The following is a 26743-nucleotide window of genomic DNA, read 5'->3' as shown; positions in this document are numbered from 1 at the left end:
TTTAACCTCAGAGGATAGCCAGGGAGAGGGGGCATGATTTAAAAGAGAGAAAGTAGCCCCAGTATCAATGAGGAAAGAGACAGGCAGTCCCTGGACTGAAAGGGTTAAACGAGGCTCTTTGCTGGGAGGGGAGAAAGTGAGAAAGGAGCCGGCTAAAGACATTAAGGAAATAAGACCATCACATTGTTTGTCTTCGCCCCCGGGGTACCGTCATTGAGGAGGCTGAGTTTGCTGCGGCTGCTGCTGTTTCCCGTAGTTGATCCAGGCCTGGGGAATGGGCTGAGCTGGTGGTGCACCTGTAAAGGCATCTCTCTAACTATACTTTTATTACTCGCAAGAGATTTGACGGGGACATCCTCTGGGCTATCCTCAGGGGGGGGCATGCACCCTGCTGTATCTGTTTGGACATTAGCCTAGTAACTACTCCTCCCGAGGTTTGCCCCTCCATTTCCTCCTCATCCTTCTGCAGAAATTCCAATTTGGGATTCTGCAGATTCCCCTCTGCTACATGGAGAGAGTCCCCCTGCGGAGGAATAGGGGCAAGTGCAGAGGGGACCAGCTGACGAGTCAAAACACGCCGTGGTCTACACCCTTCATCGAAATAACCTGGAGGGGGTTCACTCTCGGGAGAGTACCTGACTGCCATAATTTTTAAAGATTTCCACAGCTCTGCTGCTGTGTTCCAACAAAGCCAGTAACATAACTGTCCCGGATGGTCTTTTTCGATCTGGCTCTTTACTCCTCTTAAGGCAGCCTGTTCGAAAGAGCCATACAAAGGCCACCTCATCTCCGGGTCGGCCAATACCGCGGTATACCCAGTCCAATTCCTTACACATAGTGTGTACAACTTCTTCCTAGACATTCCTGTCTGTACTGGGAGTTTCCCTTCGTTCCATAACTTATTTACAATCCCCAACGGACTCTCAAGAGGCACGCTAGTCCCTTGACCCATGGTGTCTGACAGGAGCCCTCCAACTGGCGTTTACCCTGCTGTCCAATACACGACCCCTCAATATTGAATTGGCTGGGAGAAATCTCCTGTGGCGCCTTGCCAATTCATATATGAGTGGTCTGACCACTGGACAGAGGTACCGCACCAGAAGGAATCCCGGACGAGCCCCCAAATTGTTAGGTAATAAAGCAAGTCCTCACTCACCTCTCCAGCACCCGAGTTCGTGCGGAGTTGGTATGGGGCACACAATTCTGTCAGAGACCAGACACCAATGCGTTGATCAACGGGCTCACACTATCCTTAGCTCTAAAAAGCTTTAGATTAAGTGTGGCCCCTTTATTAGGGGTGAGCATCAATATTTATACACAGAAGTAAACAAAGTGATTAACAAAAGATAATGGTCATGCATAATTAATCAAGATTTTACAGGAAAAGCAAGTTAACAAGTAAATGCATAGAGATAAAGGCTAATGGCTACTAGGGAAAGGGGGTGTCATGAGTAGTTTGCAGGTCAGTGCTTTGTTCAAAAGGGTTCAGGAAGGATTATGCAGAGACAGTCAGTCTGGGTGTGTTTTGGCTCCCCAAAGTTCACCAAAAGTTTAGACCCAACATTTGCAACTGATGTAACATTGACTTTTGCAGCTGCCGTTTTGCCCACTAATTTCATTAATATTTATTTGTTTTCCCCACTCGGAACAGTTTGTTCATTCCACAGGGAGCCTTGTTCGGGGCTCGGATCTCCGCTGCCTGTGCACCGCTGTCTCACAAGCTTCAAATGCCGTTTGTATTTCGCTCAGGGCTCTCACTGACTATCAAGCTGCTGTTATTTAAACAGCATATTTATTATTCCACTGAGTACTGGGTATGTGACGTGAACCACTGAGAGACCCGTGCAGGATTTCCTGTGTGAGGGGGATGTGATGCAGTAGGGACTGTCTGTGTGGGGAGTGGGAGAGCAGGGGAGGACTTTAGGAGATGGACGATGCCAGAGCCTGTAACCTGAGCTAGGTAAGGGAGGGGAAAGGTCAACACCTTTGCCCGGGAAGGGGACAAAGGAAGGGAGTGGCAGGAGGGAAGCAGTTGGAGTTTGGGGCTTGGGGCTGTGTGGGCGGAATTCAGGGTATCCTAGCTAGGATCCAAGCACCCTGAAAGCCCAGAAGGACTCGGTGGAGGGGTCCTGACTGTGCCTGCAAGCTCTGCTGTAACCTGTGTTCCTGTTGTCCAATAAACCTTCTGTTGTACTGGCTGGCTGAGAGTCACTGTGGGTCCCAGGAAGAGGGGTGCAGGGCCGGACTCCCCCACACTCCGTGACAACTGGTGGCAGCGGCGGGAGATACTGCACCCCGTGGACGGCGCTTCCTGCAGTAAGTGACTGGGGAGCAGTAAAACGAAGGGGTGGTTAACTCCTGGGAGTGTGTGCCCAGTGAGAAGGACTTTGCAGTAACAGGGTCCCCCGGGGGATTGCAGCGAGCGGTCCCAGGGGCGGAGGAGTCTGCAGCTCGACCCTGGCAGAGAGGTGGTGACCTCAAGAAGGGCTGGTGCACTAGGGGTCCCCCTGGAAACCGTGGGGAGCGGCGAGCACCCCGGCCTGTGAGTGGTCAGCAGGAAGATGTATGCCAAGCGGCGCAAGTGTGACCTGGTGGAGCTGTGCAAGCAGAGGGGGCTGCACCCAGGGAGGCTCAGCAAGGACCAGCTGATTGCACAGCTGGAGCAGGGAGACCGCATGAATGAACGGAGCCCTGTCTCTGAGGGAAGCAGCCGAGCAGATGCAGCGCAGGCACCAGTGTCTGTCCCCGCTGGGAGTGGTCAGCCGGCGGACGAGGGCTTCCCGAGACCCCCCCTTCCTAGGCGTAGAGGAAGGGCGGGGAGGAGCCCAGTGTATACCGAGGGCACCGTGACACCCCCGGCCAGCAGGGGATCTGCCCGGCGAAGCCCACCCCCCAGCAGGGGATCCTCCCGGCAACGCTCGGCATCCGTGGAGCGGATGCGGCTGGAATATGAAAGGGAGCTGAGACGGGAGGAGCTCGAGTTAAAGAGGCGAGAGCTGGAGGAGAAGGCGAAACAGCGTGAACATGAGGAGAACCAGCGTAAACATGAGGAGAACCAGCGTAAACATGAGGAGAACCAGCGCCAGCGTGAGTGGGAGGAGAAGGAGAAACAGCGTAAACATGAGCTGGACCTGGCCCGGCTGAGGAGCAGTGAGGCTCCAGCTGCGGTGAGTGAGGGGGGACCCAAGCCTACAAAGAGCTTTGATAAGCACTTGCTGCCCCGGCGTAAGGAGGGGGAGGACATAGATACCTTCCTGACGGCCTTTGAGAATGCCTGCGAGCTGCACAGGGTTGACCCTGCAGACAGGATCGCAGTTCTCACCCCCTTACTGGACTCCACAGCCGTGGAGGTGTACAGCCGACTGAAAGGGGCGGAGGCAGGGGACTATGAACTGTTCAAACAGGCCCTGCTCCGCGAGTTTGGGCTGACTCCTGAGATGTACCGGAAAAAGTTCCGGAGCCAGCGTAAAACCCGTGAGGTCACATACCTACAACTGATCAACCGGGCGCAGGGGTATGCCCGCAAGTGGACAGCTGGGGCCCAAACTAAAGAGGACCTGCTTGACCTATTCATACTGGAGCACCTGTACGAGCAGTGCCCGTCCGACCTGAGGCTGTGGTTGATGGACCAGAAGCCGGAGAACCCGCAGCATGCAGGCCAGCTGGCCGACCAATTTGTGGACAGTCGGGCAGGGGATGGCAGGGAGGAGTCTCGAAGGAGCAGGCCTGCCTCAACGCAGAGAGAGAGTCAACATGGGACCTCCCAAAGGGGGCCTATGGAGAACCCCCCCAAAAGGGGAACATCCAGCGGCAGGTCCCTCCGACCCACTCAAGGGGACCCACGAGATATGGGCTGCTATCGCTGTGGCCAACGAGGTCACATACGGGCCCAGTGCCCCAAGCTCAGGGACAGACCAAGCAGACCCAACCCGCAGAGGGTGGACTGGGTAAAAACCCAATCGGAGGAGGGGCTACATTCCCAGGAAAGGGGGGTTGGCAACATACCACCTATGGATGCTCCCGGTTCCGGGTTTTTGGTTTACCGGGTGGGCGCGGGGCTGCCCCTCCGGAAAGAGTGCATTGTTTCCCTGGAAGTGGATGGGAGGAAGGTCACTGGGTACTGGGACACGGGCGCAGAGGTGACGCTGGCCCGGCCCGAGGTGGTGGCCTCAGATCGGATGGTGCCCGACACCTACCTGACCCTGATGGGCGTGGGCGGGACCCCATTCAAGGTGCCCGTGGCAAGGGTACACCTGAAATGGGGGGCCAAGGAGGGCCCCAAAGATGTGGGGGTACACCAATATTTGCCCACTGACGTGTTAATGGGAGGGGACCTTGAGGACTGGCCTAGTAACACCCAGAGTGCCCTGGTCGTGACTCGTAGTCAGAGTCGGCAAATGGCACTGCACCCCGAAAACGGGGAAGGTACTCGACCTGAGGTGCAGGACCCTAACTCAGGGAGCGGGGAACGCCCAGGGGCACGGTGCAGAGAGGCTGCGGCCTCAGACCCAGCCAGCAAGAGAGAGCCGGTCCCCATTCCTGTCCCAGCTGCTGAGTTCCAGGCCGAGTTGCAGAAAGATCCCTCCTTGCGGAAGCACAGGGACCGGGCTGACCTTAGTGCGGTACAGACCATGAGGAGAGGTTGCAAGGAGAGGTTCCTGTGGGAGAAGGAGTTCCTGTACCGAGAATGGGCTCCCCCAGGGGAAGTAGAGTCATGGGGGATCAGGAGGCAGCTGGTGGTTCCCCAGAAGTTTCGTCACAAGCTGTTGTACCTGGCCCATGACATCCCTCTCGCAGGGCACCAGGGAATCCGGCGCACCAGGCAGAGGCTGCTACAGAACTTTTACTGGCCTGGGGTCTTTACCCATGTCTGACAGTACTGCCAATCCTGTGACCCCTGCCAGAGGGTGGGGAAGGCCCGGGACAAGGGGAAAGCGGCTTTGAGGCCTTTACCCATCATAGAAGAACCTTTCCAGAAGGTGGCCATGGACATAGTGGGACCTCTCAGCAAGATGACCCGGTCAGGGAAGAAATACATCCTGGTGGTGGTGGATTTTGCCACTCGCTACCCCGAGGCGGTGGCCTTGTCCTCTATCGAAGCAGACACAGTGGCAGATGCGCTGCTGACAATTTTCAGCCGGGTGGGGTTCCCCAAGGAGGTCTTAACGGACCAGGGGTCCAACTTCATGTCGGCCCTGCTCCGGTCCTTATGGCAGAAATGTGGGGTCCAGCACAACTGGGCCTCAGCGTATCACCCCCAGTCCAACGGGCTGGTAGAAAGGTTCAACGGGACGCTGAAGATGATGCTAAAAACATTTATGAACCAGCATCCGCAAGATTGGGACAAGTACTTACCTCACCTGCTGTTTGCGTACAGGGAGGTACCCCAGGAATCTACCGGGTTTTCACCTTTCGAACTGTTGTATGGAAGGCGGGTGAGGGGGCCCCTAGACCTGATGAGGGACGAATGGGAGGGGAAGGCCTCTCCCGAGGGAGAGTCAGTGGTGGAGTATATCCTGACCTTCCGGGAAAGACTGGCCGAGCTCATGGGCCTGGCCAGGGAGAATCTGGCCCGAGCCCAGAGGAGGCAGAAGGTCTGGTATGACCGCACAGCACGAGCCCGTGCCTTCGCCACCGGGGATCAGGTGATGGTTCTTATCCCCGTGAGGAGAAACAAACTCCAGGCCGCCTGGGAAGGGCCCTTCAAGGTTATCAAGCAACTGAATGAGGTAAACTATGTGGTGGAGCTGTCAAACCGGGCACATCACCGTCGGGTGTACCATGTGAACATGATGAAACCATACTATGACAGGGGGAATGTGGTGTTGGCCGTGTGTGGACATTGGGAGGGGCAGGGAGATGACCCCTTAGTGGATCTATTCCCTGGGACAAAAGCTGGTTCCCCCCTGGAGGCGATTCCCCTCTCTGAGCAACTGACCCCAGGCCAGCACGCTGAGATCAGAGGGGTGCTGCATCTGTACCGACAGCTGTTTTCCAACCAGCCTGGACGCACTAATTTGACTGTCCACCGGGTGGAGACGGGGTCACACCCCCCTATAAGATGCTCCCCTTTTCGGGTCACTGGTAAAACTGCCCAGGATCTTGAAAGAGAGGTCAGGGACATGCTGGCTTTGGGGGTGATCCAGCCGTCTTCCAGCCCTTGGGCCTCGCCAGTAGTGCTGGTTCCCAAGAAGGATGGGTCAATCCGGTTCTGTGTGGACTATCGAAAGCTCAATGCCATCACCGTATCTGATGCCTACCCTATGCCCAGGCCTGACGAGCTCCTAGACAAGCTGGGAGGTGCACGGTACCTCACCACTATGGATCTTACCAAAGGCTACTGGCAAGTGCCGCTGGACGCAGATGCCAGGCTGAAATCGGCCTTTATCACCCCTCTGGGGCTCTATGAGTTTTTGACCCTGCCCTTCGGCCTCAAGGGAGCGCCGGCCACCTTCCAGCGCCTGGTGGATCAGCTACTGAGGGGGATGGAGAGTTTTGCCGTGGCGTATATTGACGACATCTGCGTCTTCAGCCAGACCTGGGAGGACCACGTGTCCCAGGTTAAACAAGTCCTGGACCGACTCCGGAAGGCTGGGTTAACAGTAAAGGCTGAGAAGTGCAAGGTGGGGATGGCTGAAGTATCTTACCTGGGCCATCGGGTGGGGAGCGGCTGCCTGAAGCCGGAACCAGCCAAGGTGGAGGTGATCAGAGACTGGCCTGCTCCCCAAACCAAAAAGCAGGTCCAGGCCTTTATTGGGATGGCGGGGTACTATTGAAGGTTCGTGCCCCACTTCAGTGCCATAGCCGGCCCCATCACTGAACTGTGCAAAAAGGGGAAGCCAGACCAGGTGATCTGGACTGAGCAGTGCCAGGAGGCTGTCTGGGCGCTGAAGGAGGCTCTGGTTAGCGACCCAGTTCTGGCAAACCCAGATTTTGACAAACCCTTTATGGTGTTCACCGATGCCTCAGACACGGGACTGGGGGCAGTGTTAATGCAGGAGGATGAAAAGGGGGAGAGACACCCTATCGTGTACCTGAGTAAGAAGCTGCTACCCCGGGAACAAAGCTACGCGGCCATCGAGAAGGAATGCCTGGCCATGGTGTGGGCCCTTAAGAAGCTAGAGCCATATCTCTTTGGGCGACACTTCACCGTGTACACCGACCACTCTCCCCTGACCTGGCTGCACCAGATGAAAGGAGCCAACGCCAAGCTCCTGAGGGGGAGCCTGCTCCTGCAGGACTATGACATGGACGTGGTCCATGTGAAGGGAAGTGCCAACCTGACAGCGGATGCGTTGTCCCGGAGAGGGGACCCTGAACTTCCCCAGGTCACTGGGCAGAGTGACCCCGCTCAGTTCAGTCTCGAAGGGGGGAGAGATGTGATGCAGTAGGGACTGTCTGTGTGGGGAGTGGGAGAGCAGGGGAGGACTTTAGGAGATGGACGATGCCAGAGCCTGTAACCTGAGCTAGGTAAGGGAGGGGAAAGGTCAACACCTTTGCCCGGGAAGGGGACAAAGGAAGGGAGTGGCAGGAGGGAAGCAGTTGGAGTTTGGGGCTTGGGGCTGTGTGGGCGGAATTCAGGGTATCCTAGCTAGGATCCAAGCACCCTGAAAGCCCAGAAGGACTCGGTGGAGGGGTCCTGACTGTGCCTGCAAGCTCTGCTGTAACCTGTGTTCCTGTTGTCCAATAAACCTTCTGTTGTACTGGCTGGCCGAGAGTCACTGTGGGTCCCAGGAAGAGGGGTGCAGGGCCGGACTCCCCCACACTCCGTGACAGGGGGATCATTAGGAGGGCTGGGACTCAGTCATCAAACAGAATAACCGGTGGGAAATAAGTGGGGTTGGTGTGGGGCTTGCAAGCTGAAGCCGGCTTTGATGTACAGAGAGAGCAGTGCCCAAAGAGACATATAACCAAGTGTTGGGAGAGCTGGTTTGATGGCTCTGCTCTGAATGCTGCCCATTTTTTATCTTGTATGTCAGCGCTCAGCCCTCGTTATCCGTGTGTGTGTGTGTGCGTGCGAGGAGCTCAAGCACATTACCATGGCCTGTTCTCCAGCCCCACAAGTGCACTCGTCTTGCAAGCCACCAACCACAATCGATAAACAGCCCCATTGTCGTGCACGGAGGACAGTTTGTCTCGATATCGTTTTGGAAGCGAACGTAGTCTGAAAGCAGATACGCCTCCTATCTGCTTGTAAAGATCAGCACCTCATCCTCTCGTGGTGTTTGTGGAACGGATGTTCAAATTCCAAGGGAATTGGCTGCCCACCGTGTCTTCCTTGAAAAGGAGTTATACCGTGGGGGCTTATTACTTCACATCAAATTGCCTCAAGGGATAAGAGCTCCATATAAAGCAATTACCCAGGCTATTAAAAGGATTGATGTAGTTGTGCAAACATTTTCAGCAGCGTTAACAACTCTGCTGGGGAAGAAAAATCTAACCACTGTGTCCCTGCTTAGGAATAGTTCCAATATTTCTGTTGCAGGCCAGGTGAAGGCTCCTGGTTAACACTATCCAAGTCTCATTTGTTACCTGTCCAGAGCAACCTGCTCACTGGCAGATGCTGTCTGTGGTGTGCACCTGCCGTCTTCCATCTTTTCCAGCAGAATCCGTTATTAAGCTGCATCAGGATGAGGTGATGGCAGATCTTCTCACCAGCTGCTCCTTGTCTGAAACACAACTTGGGAGATTTCTGCCCGGAGTGTTTTAAACACAGGAAATAACCCGTGTTCTTCTTCGAGTGATTGCTCATGTGTATTCCACAATAGGTGTGTGTGCTCGCCACGTGCACCAGTGCTGGAAGTTTTTCCCCTAGCAGTACCCACAGGGGGGCGCCCCTAGCGACACCTGGAGTGGCGCCTCCATGCGCGGTATAAGGGGCTCTGCGCACTCCCCCCACCCTCAGTTCCTTCTTGCCACCAGTGACGGTGCTTTGGAACTGCTCTGCTCCAGCTAGGCTGCAGGTTTCCTCTAGAACTCTCATTCATTCATCCAGGGGCAGCTCTAGGGTTTTTGCTGCCCCAAACAAACAAATTTTTGGCCGCCCCGCCTTTTTTTTTGGCTTTTACATGTTTGCACTTTGCAATGGTTTTTTTTTTTTTTTTGACTATTTAAAATTTAAAAAAAAAGAAAAGAGAATTTGTAGTTAGCGAAATAAAACAATTTCCTACTAGTGCACCCATTTAATTTTAACAAAATCACAATTACAAACGTGTACTTAGGGCCACCCCACAGGCCCTAAGTACACGTTCATTACAGGGGTCCCAGGCACCCAGCGCCCCGACGATCAGGGCATCAGTGTAAACCTCGTAGCCCTTTGTCTGCGGGGTGTCAGCCAGGGGAGCGTATTTTTCGAGTTTATGCGTTAAAAGAACGCGTAATGCTATAGCAGTGTTTGGAGTGAAAAAAATCATTTCTTGCTATAAATTCTAATACTTTTAGAGGAGACATTTTAGGACTTATTAGCTTAGATAAAGCTATGTCTGATTCAGACGCAAGCAGCTGCCAGCAACTCCGGACCCAGAGAGGCAGCAGCACACACAGATTTCTCCTGTCCTGTCACCCCTGCTTAGTGGAAATCAGGTGTACGGGTGGGGGGGAGTGGGACACCCCGCCATTAATCAGCGCCCACCCTCACACCCCGCAGAGCAGACAGGAGGACGCTCCCGGTCTGGAGTGGTCAGAGGGTGCGGGGGGAGACAGGAACAGCAGCGGCTACACACGTGGAGCAGGATGGAGGAGGGGCTCCCCCTGCTCTGGAGCTAGAGCTGGTCAAACATTTTCTGACAGTGCAGGTTTCTGTTGGGAGATGCCAACTGGATGGAATTAACACATTCCACAGGAGTGTGTCAATCCCATCAAACTTCCAATGGAGACCGGGCAGGCAGACTGGATCCCTGAGCTCCCCAGCTAGATGGCTCCCAGGATGTCTGGAAGGCAGGCTCCTTGGGCACCCAGCTTTTGGGCTGGAAGGCTCCCTGGGCACCCTGCTTTTGGGCTGACAGGCTCCTTGGGCTGCCCAGCTTTCAATCTGACAAGCTCCTTGGGCTGCCCGGCTTTCAGGCTGGCAGGCTCCCTAGGCACCCGGCTTTCGGGCTGGCAGCCTCCCTAGGCACTCGGCTTTTCACTTGGAGGGTGGTGAAGCACTGGAATGGGTTACCTAGGGAGGTGGTGGAATCTCCTTCCTTAGAGGTTTTTAAGGCCCAGCTTGACAAAGCCCTGGCTGGGATGATTTAGTTGAGGTTGGTCCTGCTTTGAGCAGGGAGTTGGACTAGACGACCTCCTGAGGTCCTTTTCAACCCTGATATTCTATAATTCTATGATTGCACCCTGCCTGCTCCAGGACGTGAGGCCTCGTGCATCCAGCCTCCCATTCTGTCACTATTTTTTTGCTGGCGTATCTCATCTCAAACTGATGTCTAATTAGATGTCCACCCACAGCCCTAGGTCTTTTACAGCAACCCTATTGCCTGGATTCCTTACATCCACTGAAGGTCTGTGTTTCAGATCGTTCTATCCCAGGCATATCAGCCACATTTTGCTAAGTCCGCCTGGTTTAGTTATCTCCTGTCCATTCTCTGGTCTCTGTGGGTGGCTCGGAATGATGTCTCTGCCCTGAGTTGGTGCCCATAGCTCCTGCTAAGTTAATATCATCGGTGACTTTCATTAATGTGCCCTTTCCTCCCTCTGCCAAATCATTAATGAGGATATTAAATCCAGTGGCTCTTAGCACTGAACACTGTCATTTATCATTGCCCCTTGTTATTGGTCTTTTATCCAGTTTTTGATCCACACTTGTTCCTGTCCAAGCCAATTTTAATTACATTTTTCATTAAGATTTCATGAGACTCCTCTTCAAATGCATTAATAAAGCAGATACAGCATATCCACAGCATGCCCTTTGTCGATTCATTTTGTAATTCAGGCCAGAAAAGTAATCACATTTGTCTGGCAAGACGTACTTTTTATGTCCCTCTGTTACTGTGGAGCAAATTTCCATTTCTTTCAAGATGGGTTTCCTTCTGGTTTGCTTCTTCCTTTCCTAGGGATGGGGGTCCTGGGATGCTGTCTGCCAGGATTACATTGTTTCCGTGGCTGGAATATCGGTGTTTGTCATTTCCTCTGCCAGCATGGGCGCTCATTCCCTTAGCACACAGGGGTACGTGACGCACTGTGTCATAGAATCATAGACTATCAGGGTTGGAAGGGACCTCAGGAGGTCATCTAGTCCAATCCCCAGCTCAAAGCAGGACTAATTCCCAACTAAATCATCCCAGCCAGGGCTTTGTCAAGCCGGGCCTTAAAAACCTCTAAGGAAGGAGATTCCACCACCTCCCTAGGTAACCCATTCCAGTGCTTCACCACCCTCCCAGTGAAAAAGTTTTTCTTAATATCCAACCTAGACCACCCAAACAGCAACTTGAGACCATTGCTCCTTGTTCTGTCATCTAGTACCACTGAGAACAGTCTAGATCCATCCTCTTTGGAACCCCCTTTCAGATAGTTGAAAGCAGCTATCAAATCCCCCCTCATTCTTCTCTTCTGCAGACTAAACAATCCCAGTTCCCTCAGCCTCTCCTCATAAATCATGTGCTCCAGACCCCTAATCATTTTTGTTGCTCTCTGCTGGACTCTTTCCAATTTTTCCACATCCTACTTGTAATGTGGGGCCCAAAACTGGACACAGTACTCCAGATGAGGTCTCACCAATGTTGAATAGAGGGGAATAATCACATCCCTCAATCTGCTGGAAATGCCACTACTTATACAGCCCAAAATGCCGTTAGCCTTCTTGGCAACAAGGGCACACTGTTGACTCATATCCAGCTTCTCATCCACTGGAACTCCTAGGTCCTTTTCTGCAGAACTGCTGCCTAGCTATTCGGTCCCCAGTCTGTAGCAGTGCATGGGATGCACTGGCTGATTCATGTGAGAACCGTTCCAGGAGTGTTGTATAGCTGTGTATTTGTAATCAAGTCGTCAAAGCTTCCAGGTGCCAGTGGGTGGTACTCGAGGGCAGGTAGCAGAGTTCCTAGGGGGGTGTAAAATCTTGGTTTTACCTGCAAATGGCTTCCTCTGTGCCACTGTGAACAGAGGACAGTCCTGCTTGCCTGCCACAGTTGTTTACATGGGGCTTTCCAGATAGGGCCAAATCTTCAGAAAGGGTGAAATTCAGTCAATGCAGAGAGGCCAGCACAAGGCCTAGGCCATACCTAATCCCCTTAAACCCTGTTTTGAGGCCCTAGGCCCAGCATCAGTTTCACCCACTGGGACCCAGCTCCTTGCTTGCTGTGTGTTCAATGCCTGGCACTGACACTAGGGTGCTGGGCCCGGGGCATGAGTGACACCCAGGTCTCGGCCTTGGCTCCTGAGCTGGGGCGCAGCGGCTGCACTGCCCTGAGCAGGAGGGACCCCGAGGCAGCCTGCAGCGCCTGGCTTCTGCAGGAGCCCAGTGCATTCAGGCAGTTTAGGATTCTCTCCTGGGTTTGTGTCAGGTCAGGGACTGTGCCTGTGACAGCACAGGGCACCAGCCAGTCCCCAGAGAGCCTCTTCCTGTGTCTCAAACATGCAGTGCTCAGAGCAAAGCGCTGGCTTTAGGCGCTTCCTGTACCATTCTGCCTCATTGCTCCAATGACACCATTTGCATGTGCCTTGCTGAGAGGCGCTGGCGCAGAGAGAGAGCAGCAGTCCTCACGATTCTGCAATCAGCGATAAAGTGGGGATGAGAAGAAGCAGCTGCCACGTGCTGTGAGTGTGATGGGGACAGGGACAAGAGCAGCGCTGGGGCGCTCTGCCAGGGCCGCTGAGTCACACAGCTGGGGGCTGTGCTCCCCTCACTCCATGCGGGCTGGTGGCGGGTAAGCCATCGCAACCCTGGGCAGTGGTTGGGGGAGGTGCGGGATGTAGCTGTGTGTAGGGCAAAGGGCTGCCAATGGGAGCAATTTGATTCATGGCGGGAGGGCAGAAGCACCAGGATGTTTAGGAAGGGATAAAGCTTGGTGGGGCAAAACTGCAAGTGGCCTGGAATGAAATGAGCAAGTGGGGAACCTGGAGAGCCCTGCCTGGGAAGAGCGGGTGCTCTGAGAGGTGGAAATACCATCTGAAATCAAAGCTAGCGATGGAAAAGAGCTGCTATATTGCCAAGCCCGTCGGTGTCCAGCAGCAACATATGCTGGGTGACCTGGGTAGGTGGCTGGATAGATGTGACAGTGGCTGCATTTGCTCCCCTGATGCTACATGTAGCTCACGAGCCAAGAGGAAGCAGTGCAGGGCTCTAGCCGTTGGCAGAGTAACATTCCAGCAGAGAGCCAAGGAGACCTGGCTGGAGACCAGGTCCTCATTTGTAACAACAGCTTCCCCAGCATTGACTGGAGCATGAGAACAGCCTCACCACCGCGTGGAGAACTGGATAGGGTGACCAGACAGCAAGTGTGAAAAATCAGGATGGGAGTGGGGGCTAATAGGAGCCTGTATAAGAAAAAGACCCCAAAATTGGGACATCTGGTCACCCTGGAACTGGATGAAGTCCTCTCTGAATGCAAACGTGAGCTGTGCATTGATTAATGCTCCTGGGAGCCAGCGAGCAGGTGAGAGGGCTAGCCAGAGGGCTGGTCCCAGCCTCAAGGTGAGGCCTACTCCCCTGGAATATTTACTAGGCTCCTCCTGGCCCCTCTCCATGGCTGCATCACTCGGGTTGGAGTGTGCAAGAAGCTGCTGTTTGCCAGCAGATTACATCAGCTGGTATTGATCATCCTGCCCATTTATTACCTCATCCCACCACTGGGAAGAAAATGACTTTGCTGCACATTATGCAGAAGTTCCAATTCCTGAGCTGTGCTCCAGGGCCAGGAGAGTGGGACACCGATGGTGAAGCTTAGGGGAGCTCTAGGTCTTCCCCTGCTCCTGCAGTGATAATAGAGCACACATCCGACTCCAGGGGGATTTGCATGTACTGTGCAGGAATCTGGGGTCCCCACTTAGACACAGCAGCTTGGCAGCCCTCTCTGTGCACAGCTGTTGCTCTCCTGCCCTGTGCATAGCAACATGGCTCCTTGCTGGGGCAGGCAGGAGTGAGTGGAGGAGCTGGCGTCCCCAGACACTTGGGAGACTTGCTCCTTCCAGCCAGGGTGCTTGCTCTCCAGTGCTGGCAGGGGGCTGGAGCCCAGTTCAGCCCATGCAGAGCAGCCCTCTCCACCTACTCACGTCTCTCTCATTTGCTGCTGCTGTGCCCAGCTGGGCACGCAGCTCTTCGGTGACATGCCTTGGGAACTCAGTGGGAGCGAAGTCCAGCCCTGGAGATCCCCTGCTCTGCCCAGGCCTGAAGGTTGAAAGGCCACCTGCCACCCTTGTCCTGCAGTTCTGCATCGTCTTTCTGACCGGTCACAGAGGCTCCCTGCAGGCGGGAGGGTGGGACTCTTCCCATGCTCAGGGCGATGAAGTTCCTTCCTCCCCATTGGCTGCTTGGCAGGGGGACACCTGCTCCACATGGCTGGGGAGGAGAATGCCATCTTGGGGACATGGGCCATTCGGCCACCTGCTCTGCCTGATGTGTCTGCCTCAGGCAGGCAGCTCCAGGGCCTGGTGTTCTGGGTGCAGCCAGCTGCCCCAGTGGCAGTCTGGACCCTGACAGGGCAGGGTGGCTTGCGGTGACCATGAGCACTGTGCTGCCTTCCCAGCTGCCTCAGAGCAGAGCAGCGTGCGAGGAACCAGGGTGAGGTGACAGGGAATCCAGAGCCTGGTGGGGCCTGGGGAACTGGACAGGCCCGGCTGGGGACATTGGCACACCTGGCTGGCATTTCAGGCATTAACTATTCTCCAGGCCGTTCCTGTGGCCTTGTGCTCACCACATCTTTCCAGATCTCGGTAGAGGTTTCACAAGACAACCGCTCTCATCAGCAGGTGTGTCCAGGAACTCCCCAGCCCCCTGTGAGCGGAGACACCTCAGAACTGGCTGGATTTGGACCCGCTGGGAATATACAGCAATAATGATAATTGGATAAACATCGGCCCAGTGTCAGTTCTAATGGCCCAGGGTTGACACATGCATAGACTGAGCCCGGCTGCTCGGAGCTGAATAGAAACTGACTTTCCATTTGCTGAGTCCCTGGAGAGGACAGGCCCCCTCACACGTAGTGTTTGTGTGCCTGAGTCGGTGTGGGTGTGTGACAGAGTCCGTGGGTGGCAATGCCATTGTGGGTGTGTGAACAGCTCTGGGGGCTGCTGGGAGATAATGGAACAGGGCATGGAGGTTGTAACGATGCTGCCTTTGGTGAGACACTTCTGAGAGTATCAGTTCAGGACAAATTGCTTAGAGCAGGGCAGTTACAGCCCAAACTGGGGGTCCTTCACTACTACGGCAAACCAAACCAGCCAGCCAGAGAGGACTTTGGTTTTACCCCCCTGGCTAACCATAAGTCATACAAGTAATTTCCTTAGACACTCCAGTTTCCCAGCATCACCACCAGTGCCACTTGTTAAGGGGACACATGATTATGAAAACCAACACCCCAGTAAAAGAAAAAAGGTTCTTCTGATGCCAAAGGACCAAGCCCCAGACCCAGGTCAATATACAAATCAGATCTTACCCACAAATCACGCTGTTGCCAATTCTTTAGAATCTAAAATCTAAAGGTTTATTCATAAAAGGAAAAAAAGATGTAGATGAGAGCTAGAGTTGGTTAAATGGACTCAATTACATACAGTAATGGCAAAGTTCTTGGTTCAGGCTTGTAGCAGTGATGGAATAAACTGCAGGTTCAACTCAAGTCTCTGGAGTACATCCACAACTGGGATGGGTCATCAGTCCTTTGTTCGGAGCTTCAGTTTGTAGCAAAGTTCCTCCAGATGTTAGAAGCAGGACTGAAGACAAAATGGAGATGATGCGGCTGCCGTTAGTCCTTTTGCCATGTGGCTTGTTCTTTCTTTGTTCCAACCACAAGCCGCCCAGCACTTGGCATGGAAGAACCTTAGAGCTCTGTTCATAGACATGTCACTGCAAGCCTTGCTGAGTCACAAGATGTATCTGCCTTCTCTCAGTGGGTCAGTTGTATAGCTGATGGTCCTTAAAGGGCCACCAAGCAGGCTAGGCAGAGCTGACGCCACATTGTCTGGGGTGTCACCCAGAAGCACAGCACAAGTTTGAAATACAGACAGTATAGAGCCAATACTTATAACTTTTAATACAAAAATGATACATGCATACAGACAGCATAATCATACATAACCTTGTCATGGACACTTTACTTAACCTCCTTTGTACAAGATTTGGTGCCACTATATGACCTTGGTTGCAGCAATGATCTATACAGTCACAGTCCATGTAATTTCCACTACATGCGTCTGATGAAGTGGGTATTCACCCACGAAAGCTCATGCTCCAAAATGTCTGTTAGTCTATAAGGTGCCACAGGATTCTTTGCTGCTGTTACAGTCCATGTCAATAATGTCACAGAGGTGGAGCTGTGTGTTACTGGGACCATGGATCTGAATGTAGCTCTGTCTGTGTGCATGGGAATCAGTTTCCACTAGTTGAGGATTGGGCCCATGAGTGGGAGAGTCTTTCTGGATTAGGGAGAGTGGTTGAGGGTCAGTCGGGGTTAGCTGTCCTGTCTCGGCCCTGCTCTTGTTGAGTCAGCCTTCAAAGTGATGGGTGTTAACCTGTGTCCACACTAGGGAAAATGTTGAGGTTCTGCCAGAGCCCAACTGCCAAAGTATCATTTCTCTGTTCCCATGGTGCTCGGTTCCCCCAGGAGAAAGTACCTGCAGCCCAGCCCCATGGAGCCACCACAGGACACCACTCTTCCAGCGCAAGCCTATGGGGGATGGGGCAGAGGTGACATGGGGGGGGCATGCAGGGTCATGTGCCCCCCCATTTGCTGATTGGCTTGTACTGAGCACGCTCACATGGATTGAACGTGCATAGTAACGCTGCTGAAGCCAGCTGCCCTCACTCTGCCCCCTCCTCCCCCACAATCATCTCTCCAGGGGAGAGGGGTGGGGGAGTGGCTGGATTCTCTCCTGCCTTGTGGCCTCAGGCTCACTTAAACCTGTACAAAGTGAGTACAACAGGCGGCTGAAGCAGCGTGGTTGCACTTTACATGCACTTTGCACAGCAGCGAGTGGGAGGTGAGGGGGCAGGACAGGGAGAATCCAGCCAAAGGAAAAGAACAAAGGAGCTGGAAAAGTGGGACAGAACAATAGAGAAACAGAACAGCAGACAGACTGAGCCTTGTCTACATTAGGAAGGGTTTGCTGGTATAGATATACCTTCCTAGTGCAGACACATACTATCAAAGAGTGCTTTTGCCGGTAGAACTTAAACCAGTTCCCCAAATGGAGTTAGGGACTTTTTTTCTGGACTAAGTGTGGGGGGGGGGAATCACACCCCAACAGACATAGCTTTGCCACCAAATTATGTAAGTGTAGACCAAGCTTAAAACGGATGAGAGAGAGAAAGAGAGAGAGAGAGACCGTACAGAAGAAAAGACAAATGGAAGCAACAGAACCTGGAGTGAGAGTAGCATGTGGAACTCACTCTCACAGCTCCTCGAGGCCAAGAGCTTAGCATAGTTTTGAGAAGGTCCGTACAGCTCTGTGGGTGATGAGAGTATCCACAGCTACATGAGCAGGCTTAACGTTTCAGGATTTACAGCCATAAAGCAACCTGTAACTGCTTAGGGTTAGGAGGGAACGTCGCCCATGTACAGGTTATTCCACCATTGTCCACTAGGGTGTCTCTTTCACCTTCCTCCAAACATCTGGGGCTGGCCATTGACAGACAGGACGCTGGTCTGATCTGGTCTGGCAATTCCTGCCATCCTTCCATGAGTCCATGGCAAGGGGGCCTCCAGCAAAGCTGGTTTGCAGCCGCAGGCTGAAATGTCACGGCCCATGCTGGGCAGGGGCCTAGAGAAGTGTCACAGGGATCAGAGCTATGGCAGCTTCACTTCCTCTTCCAGATCATTCATAAAGAGAACGAGGCCATTCGCAGATCACAGCACACTGGAAGGTATTGAGGGCAGCAGTGAGCACGTGGAAATAATACGAAGAGACACAGGCAGGAAATCCCACGCAGCTGCGGAGCTCTCTGGGGGAAGTGATACGCTGGCACACTCCCTTTCCGTGAGCAGTGATGTTGAAAGACGCCAGGGCTGGAGGCTGGGGAGCCTGCAGCAGGACATGGGCACCAAAAAAATAAATAAGATAAAGCAAATTTGGGCCCATGGGCCTGAGGCAAAGTCCACTGCACTCAGTGGGAAACCCATGGGTAGAAGCATCACTCCACAGAGCCAGACTGTCTGTGTCTGCTGAGACCCAGTTCTGGGCACCTCAGGGAGAGATAACTACTGACATTTGCTGGAGGACCTGGCTCAGGTGGGGTGGGGGCACATCACTGAAAGATCTCTTGTAGTTTGGCTAAGAGGGGACGAGATCCTGCTAGCGGCCGAAGGGATAAACCCCAAGGAGGAGATAGCTGAGCTGGGGTAGTTGAAGGGGAGCAATGAGGATGGAATTAAGGAAGACATGGGAGAAATATGAGGAGACCTCCCAGGCAGAGGGCTTGATACTGATGATATAGTCTAGGAAATGTACAGGGTGCATCACTGTCCATGGAACAGGGCATGTCCCAGCACCAAGAAGCTGATGGATCTGAGCACTGACCCACTCCCAGCAATGTTGCAGTGGGGCGAGGCTGTGGAGACCCTAGTGAAGGAAGGAAGTCACATGGAGGTGATATTTCAAGGAGGAAGGAAGATGCCTGGCAGATGTGTGTGTGGGGGGGTTGTTCCAGGTTTAGAGGTTCAGCCTGAAGAAGGCCTCAAAGTGCGACAGAGCGATCCCAAGCTGGGGCGAGGGGTGCAGGGAGAGCCCAAGGAAATGAGCCCAGAGATAGGTGTGGCGAGGGGAGACTGGCAGGGCCTGAGGAGTGAAGATAAAGAGCTTGGCTTTGATGCAGTAAAGGACAGGAACATGGAGAAGGGGCTGGAGAAGGGGGCGCTGTGTGGGAGCCGTGGCTGAGTGGGACAGTCCTGTAGCGTTCAGCACAGACAGGCAGGGTTGCAGAGCTGTGGAATCATCTCCCAAGGGAAGTCCTGGAAACCGCCTCCCTTGGGACCTGTAGCCACAGGCTGGATGCCCCTCTCAGAAGTGCCATACGGAGCAGTCCTGCATTGGCCCTGGGGAAAGGCTGGCTGAGCTTACTGACCTTTTCCATCTCTAGCCCTCCGATCCTCTGCATGAGCAGGGGCACAGGGCCGGCTGTGATGGGAACGCAGCAGCTGGTGCCCGAGTGAGGTACACTTGCATCGACGGACAGACAAATAGACATGGAGCTGCCAGAGTGAAAAGCCCAGGAGGATGCAGAAAGGCTGGAGCAATGAGGAGAGAAGGGAGGATGCAGAAGGAGAAAGGGGTCCTCAGGATATAGAGAGACCCGGAAGCACCTTTGCTTCTCTGGGGATTCACAGGCCAGTGCCTCTGCTAGACTGATTTTACCAACCGTCCTATTTTTTGCTCCCTGCCTGTCACCAGTTTCTCTCCTCCGCTGGGGGAGCTGCTGTTGTCACCACAAAACCCCTCTGACAGCTCCATTCCTATTGCCTGTCCCCAGGCAAAGACCCTGCTTCCAACAGCCCTTTCTTGTGAGTGTGAAGGTTTGTGGGGGTAGGGGGTGTGTGCCTGTGTGCATATATGTATATACGTAGGGGTGTGTGTAGGTTTTAGCACCAAAAGTATCCTACAAGGTAATGGCAGTTTTCTGGCTTACAGACAGATTTTCCCCCATGCAATCAATGGAATGGCAAACCCACCTTTGATGATGACAGGGTTAGCACAACCCTCAAAGCGACCGATCGAAGTCACAGTCACACTGCGTTCTAGGCTGGGATTTCCAAAGCAGCCGAGGCCAGATGCCTGCCTGCCCTCCCCTGACTCCATTAGAGCAATCAGCTGCTATTAATATCCTTGATCACAAAAGGCCATTGATGGGCTCTGGCAGAGCTACACTTCAGTAACTCCGTTCTTTTACCCCTAAGATGCCCGAACCACTAGCACCCTAGTGCTGGGTGATGGCCCGTTTACCACAAAGGGTCTCTCATGCAGGGTCTTGCAGGATTTCTTTAGCTGCTCCTGTGCAGCACTCATGCAGGTAAGGCTGCTAGGGATTGCAGTGTGACAGACTTGGTTCCAGAGCACTCAGCTCCGTGCCTCTGTTTCCTCTGAACTGGTTGGTGAGGTTGGGCCACTTCCCATCTGACTGAGTCTTATGTGAGGCAGAACTGGGTTAACCCGCCCCGGCAGGGGCCTTTCCAGCTGAGAATTGCAGAAGTGAGGGCTGCCCTCTTGACCGAGGGGCTGCACCTGCCTTTTGTTACTGGAGTTTGCAAACAGAGGACCCCACTTGATCTGAAGAGACAGCATTCAGAGGTGGATTCAGGCCTGGCCAGGCTGGATTAGCTCTGTGTGCTCTGCTTGGGGCTTCCCCCCGAACACATCTGAGAGCTTCCTGCCCCTGTCCTGCAGAGATTGCACCGACTGCCACATCACTTCCCGGGGCAGCCATAAAAGCCCTTTGTGATTTGGGCCCTGTGTGCCGAGCCGCCTCTCCTCTCCCTCCGCACTGGGCCCCTACAGCGGAGATCAGAAGCTGCTTGTGCCTCCTCCGTAGACCTCTCGCCTCATGGGCCGGGCACTCTGGTATTCATCCTCACTTGCTCCTGCAACCCCTACTCTTGTTGACCTCCTGGGCATGCCCAAGGCCTCTCTCTCTATCCCCAGGCTCTTTGGGAGCAGGGGAGGAAATGTAGGAGTTCCTTGGGGTGGCAGAAGAGCATCTGATTGCAATTGCTGATGCTGGGGGACGGATATTCCATCCTATTAGGTAGTCACTCTAAGTGCACATGATGGACTAACAGATGTATTGGAGCATAAGCTTTCGTGGGTGAATACCCACTTCATCAGACACAAGTGCGTATTCACCCATGAAAGCTTATGCTCCAATACCTGTGTTAGTCTAAAAGGTGCCACAGGACTTTGTCGCTTTTTACGGATCCAGACTAACACGGCCACCCCTCGGATAAGTGCATATGGACACTTCTGGGACATCATAAACTGTGTAAATAAATCAGAAGCAGGCCCTGATTTCCACCCTGACCCCTGTCTTGTTAAAGATCAAAGCAGGCTCAATGGCTTGTTAGCCAAGACTCCACCCTGCTGTCCTCAGGCACATTGCAGGCCATTGGGGAGATGCTGCTTGGCTCCTCAGTGCCCTGCCTTTCTGTGGTCTGTGTGCAGAGGGCGCCCTTTCTCCACCTTCTTTTATCTGAGTCTTAATTGTGCTGAGTATCAGAGGGGTAGCCCTGTTAGTCTGGATCTGTAAAAGCAGCAAAGAATCCTGTGGCACCTTATAGACTAACAGAGGTTTTGGAGCATGAGCTTTTGTGGGTGAATACCCACTTGTGTCTGACGAAGTGGGTATTCACCCACAAAAACTCATGCTCCAATACTTCTGTTAGTCTATCATGTGCACTTAGAGTTGTGCTGGGCTCCTTCCCTCTGGATCTCCTTCCACGGGCCGCCCCCTGCAACTGATCATGGATTGCAGCCACCCAGCACATGTTGCCTTAGGGGAAGTCTGCCGGAACTCACAACAATTTCTCCGTTATCTCCTTCAGAATCCTCTCCGTCTCCTTACAGGAAATAGACTCTGGGCTCCAATTCTGAAATATCCTGAACAGAGGGAGAGGGGGGGAAACCTCTTAGCAAAGAATGTGGCCCAGGGGTCAGCTGGCTACGCAAGCAATGGAAAAGTTTTCAATCTCATCTCTAAGAATCATAGAACAGTAGCCGAGAAAGGGAGACCCTTGAATTCTCCCATTAGACCCGTGGCTTTTTCTCCCGCTGCCAGGATGTTACTTTAAAAGAAGAGAATCTCTTAAATGAATTTCTTTATACATGTGGATTTCATCAGGCAAGGTGTAAAACCTCACCTGCTTTCTGATCCCAATGGTATACATTTACTAGCTGAAAACAGCCCATGAGGAGAATAGCCAGCCAGGGACAATGGAAAGCAGGGAGGAATTTTGGCAAAATTGCCAACAAAAATGTGCAGTGGTCTGATCCTGTCTCTTTAGACTTTCTGCTGAGTGTTTTACCCACAGGAGTGGGGTTTCTCCTTTCTCTCTCCTGTTCTGCTTGCCTTCATTCTTCCCAGGAGAAATCATCCCGTTGTAATTCATAGGAGATGGTGGTGGTTGGGGGGGAAACTTAACTATGTATTAGTTTAATAGCATGAACAGTAATCCAGCCCAACCTCCCATCGCATTCAGGTTGTAAACTCTCCCTCCCCCAGTACGCAATGAGACCTTGTAGCAAACTGCAGGGCAAGTCCTATCGCACACTCAATTAACCTCCCCAGAGCCCTTGATATAACTGACTTTGCAGCAGGCGTGAGGAACGAACGAGAGATTTCTACATGGCTTGAGAATGATGAATCCATCAATAATAGCACATTGCTTGCTCCCCAGACCTGAGGCTGGGCCCAGGAGCTTACTAATTAACCATCTCTCTTCACATTTGTAAGTGCCCAGGCTAATAGCATTAAATGGTTGGTGAGTTTCATTAATGTGCCCACAGGATAGTAGGCATGCAGGTCCCAGGTATGAGAGAGATAAGGGGGTGATAGCTTGTATTGGACCCACTTCTGTTGGTGAGAGAGACCAGCTGCGGAGCCGCACCCAGCTTGTCTTCAGAGTTATGTTGTGTTGTTTAGCAGAAGTAGTTAAGTAACTGCTCATCTCTCCCACCTTCTATTGAGCTGTGACACTCCCAGTAAGTTTCTGAGACCCGAAGCAGAGCTCTGCATAGTTCGAAAGCGTGTCTCTCTCACCAGGAGAAGATACCCCCTACCCCGCCATGTCTCATTAAAGAGGTAGGTATTTTAGCCTTGAAGAAGCTGGCTTGGAAACGTGAGTGATGGGATGTGATGGGATCTGTGGAGGGCACTCGCCTTTTTCGGTGGAAGAAACAAATAAGCCTTTGTGAGCGGCTCCACCAACTGTAGGCTTTGCATCCAGTTATGCGGCATGCTCCTGATGGCAGGAAGGTTAGATGTGGCAGCATGAACACAGGTGTCCCTGGAGACTGTTGGCAGCGTGGACCCAAAGAGCACTGAATGGGCTGATGTGCCAGTTCATGGGGGTTCCTATGTGAAATGAGATTCAGGTACTGAGTCCAAATAAACCCAGATCTGAGCCTCTATCCTACCACCCTTCACCCTAGATACCCTCTCTCCAACAGGTCCAGACGCTTCTTAGGGTACACGCCATGGGCCAGTGGCCTTGCCCTCCACATCTATCCAGATGTCTTTGGACCCTCACTCCTTGCCTGGGCTCTTCGGGATACTGGGCTGGCCACTCCTTCAGCCTCTGTCTTTGAAGGAGATGGCAAGGAGAGCCTGGCCTCTCCCCTAAGTCCTCTGGCTCTTCTGGCAGCCTCGTCCCCACACCCTGCAGCAGTGAGGTGGAGGCTGCTGAATGGGGGATGCGGCCTGCTGCCCAGAAGATGCCAGGGGGCCTTGCTGCACCCCAGTGATAGAAGATGGAGGAGAAAGCCAGCCAGCCCCTCCAGCCTGCCCAATGAGGCACATTGAGAGAGGGCTGGAGGCTTCTTATTGTTAAAATAAACTCAGTAGCCCAAGCTGGAGAGCTAGGAGGGCTTTGGAGACCCTGGAACCTCTGGAGACCTGGAGTTTGGCTAAGCGGGCCTGAAAGCTGGTGCCATGAGGGATGAAAGGAAGGAGGGGATATGGTACAGGTTTGCCATTTGTGCTCCACTGATGGGTTCCCATGGATGGTGGGACATGGCTGACAGTGCTGGCTTTAGAACAAGGGCCCTGGTGAGATGAAAAGACGTCCTTGTGACAGCTGTTCCCAGATGTGGCAGTGGATCCCAGAGAAAGGCTCTTTGTGTGTGTTGTTGTTCCGGCACAAAAGCATGATGCTCAGTAAAGGCGGCTCACATCCAACCGCCACCAGCCACGTTAAAGCACTAGGAAATCCACAGCACCTATGGGAAGCATGTTCTTCATGTGACCCCACCCCTGTGCCATTCATCTCAAACATGAGCAAACATACCGGAACAACCTTAACCACTCCCATAGTGAGGCCAACCTCCAGACTTCAAGTCTTTGTTCCTTTCCTACCTGCAGCCTTGTTTTAAAATGACTGTTTTCACAATTAAGGATTTCCATAGAATCATAGAATACCAGGGTTGGACGGGATCTCAGGAGGTCATTTAGTTCCACCTCCTGATCAGAGCAGAACCAATCCCCAACTAAATCATCCCAGCCAGGGATTTATCAAGCCTGACCCTAAAGACCTCTAAGGAAGAAGATTCCACCACCTCCCCAGGGAACCCATTCCAGTGCTTCACCACTCTTCCAGTGAAAAAGTTTTTCCTAATATCCAACCTAAACCTCCCCCACTGCAACTTGAGACCATTACTCCTTGTTCTGTCATCTGGTACCATTGAGAACAGTCTAGATCCATACTCTTTGGAACCCCCTTTTAGATAGTTAAAAGCAGCTATCAAATCCTCCCTCATTCTTCTCTTCTGCAGACTAAACAATCCCAGTTCCCTCAGCCTCTCCTCATAAGTCATGTGCTCCAGCCCCTAATAATTTTTGTTGCCCTCCACTGGACTCTTTCCAATTTTTCCACATCCTTCTTATAGTGTGGGGCCCAAAACTGGACACACTATTCCAGAGGAGGCCTCACCGATGCCAAATAGAGGGGAATGATCACGTCCCTCAATCTGCTGGCAATGCCCCTACTTATACAGCCCAAAATGCCGTTAGCCTTCTTAGCAACAAGAGCACACTGTTGACTCATATCCAGCTTCTCGTCCACTGTAACCCCTACGTCCTTTTCTACAGAACTGCTGCCTAGCCATTCAGTCCCTAGTTTGTAGCGGTGCCTGGGATTCTTCCGTCCTAAGTGCAGGACTCTGCACTTGTCCTTGTTGAACCTCATCAGGTTTCTTTTGGCCCAATCCTCTAATTTGTGTAGGTCCCTCTGTATCCTATCCTTACCCTCCAGTGTATCTACCTCTCCTCCCAGTTTAGTGTCATCTGCAAACTTGCTGAGGATGCAGTCCACGCCATCCACGCCATGATCATGGGTAAAACTTTCCAGCGTACCCAAATGACTTAGGAGTCCCATTAACTGTCGATGACAATTAGACTCTTTCGTGCTCGAGTCACTTTTGAAAATGGGACTTCAGCCCTTAGTCATTTAGACACTTTAGAAAATTGTGGCCCATGCCTCCAGTGCTATTTCCTAGATTCACAGAGGATCCATTGGGCTTATCTAGTCTGAACCCTGGTAGAACATGGGCTAGAGAACTTCACCCAATGACCCCTACATGAAGTCCATAACACCTGGTTGAACTTGATGGCTCTACTAATGGTTTTGGATATTTATGGGTCTAGTAATTTTTCAGAGGGGCATTTGGCTCTGAGCAACACAGAAATCTGCTCCCCGCCCAGCAGGACTTAGAAGTGCTAAAAAGCTAACACCTGGGTTCTAGAACCCCCATCCAAGGATTTCTCCCAGCCCTCGAGGCAACTCAGCTCCATCCTAGTAGTTATGAATGTTAGAGAAATATGACCGTGATTTATGCAAATCCAATAAGGGCTCCCTAATGCCTTTTAGATCTAAATCAGGATGATGTTGAGATGTGTTTTTTCAGGCTGAACGGTGCCCATCTAACATTAATCCCCTGCAACAATCCCCTGGTGTGCTTTCAAAGATTCACATACATAACAATTCTATTCATGAGGGATAGTCAGGAGAGGATAGATTATGCTGGAGCAAGTTGGGGCTCTTCTGATTAGAATTTAAAAGTCAGGAGAGTCTGTTGTTAACTATGCTAATTAGCTGCCTCTTTTTCTTGATCCAAATTCTACAGGGCACTCTAAAGTTCTCCCAGGCCCGTGTGATGTCTAATGAGGGGATATTTGTGTTTTTGAATTAAGAATTTAGCATGCCACAGTAAGCATTTTACAAAACAAATCAACAATTACCATGCTATGGTGTTTGACCTCACTGTGGCATCTGCAGTGTTCCCTATACACCTCTACCTCTATATAATGCTGTCCTTGGAAGCCAAAAAATCTTACCACGTTATAGGTGAAACCGCGTTATATTGAACTTGCTTTGATCCACCGGAGTGCGCAGCCCCGCACCCCCGGAGCGCTGCTTTACCACGTTATATCCAAATTTGTGTTAGATCAGGTGGCGTTATATTGAGGTAGCAGTGTATTTTGAAGGGGAAATGCTGCCACATATTTAACTGCCACAGGTGGGATAGATTTTTGTATTGCATTTGGGATATACAAATATAGAAATATTTAGGGGATGATCAGAACTTGCTGAATATTCTATCAGAGAACAGAAGTAGAAGGAACAGGGAGTTATATTATATTTTAAGATGCTAAGAATCCATGACTACCAAATTTGATCTGTCTTTTACAAATCAATCATATTTAACACAGGAATTAGAAGTGACAATAGAAGACTTTCCCTTATATTCAGCTAATCTGCATTATAGATTTCAATACCAAATACTAGCAATAGTTTGCACAGCAGATTAATTGGCTGGAACACAATGCAGGTATCTCTTGAGTACAGCAATGGAGTTACTGTGTAGTAACGTCCCAAGACACGTACATCTAGGCCCCTAGTTT

The 26743-nt window shown here is 52.4% G+C and overlaps 1 protein-coding gene and 1 long non-coding RNA gene across 2 annotated transcripts in view; one reads left to right on the top strand and one right to left on the bottom strand.

The window, feature by feature from the left end:
• The window catches only part of LOC127033702 (uncharacterized), a 332515-nt gene extending 322279 nt beyond the window's left edge, over nt 1-10236 (bottom strand). Inside the window, exon 1 of the long non-coding RNA XR_007769192.1 lies at nt 10160-10236. This is a non-coding gene — a long non-coding RNA (uncharacterized LOC127033702). The remainder of the gene's footprint in view (nt 1-10159) is intronic.
• ROBO3 (roundabout guidance receptor 3) overlaps nt 1-26743 on the top strand; it is a 248986-nt gene that overhangs the window by 52133 nt on the left and 170110 nt on the right. The window lies entirely within an intron of this gene.

The sequence above is a fragment of the Gopherus flavomarginatus genome, chromosome 13 (genome assembly GCF_025201925.1).
Source record: "Gopherus flavomarginatus isolate rGopFla2 chromosome 13, rGopFla2.mat.asm, whole genome shotgun sequence".
NCBI lineage: Eukaryota > Metazoa > Chordata > Testudines > Testudinidae > Gopherus > Gopherus flavomarginatus.
Note: the sequence above shows the minus strand (reverse complement) of the source record. Positions and strands in the feature narration are given on the sequence as shown.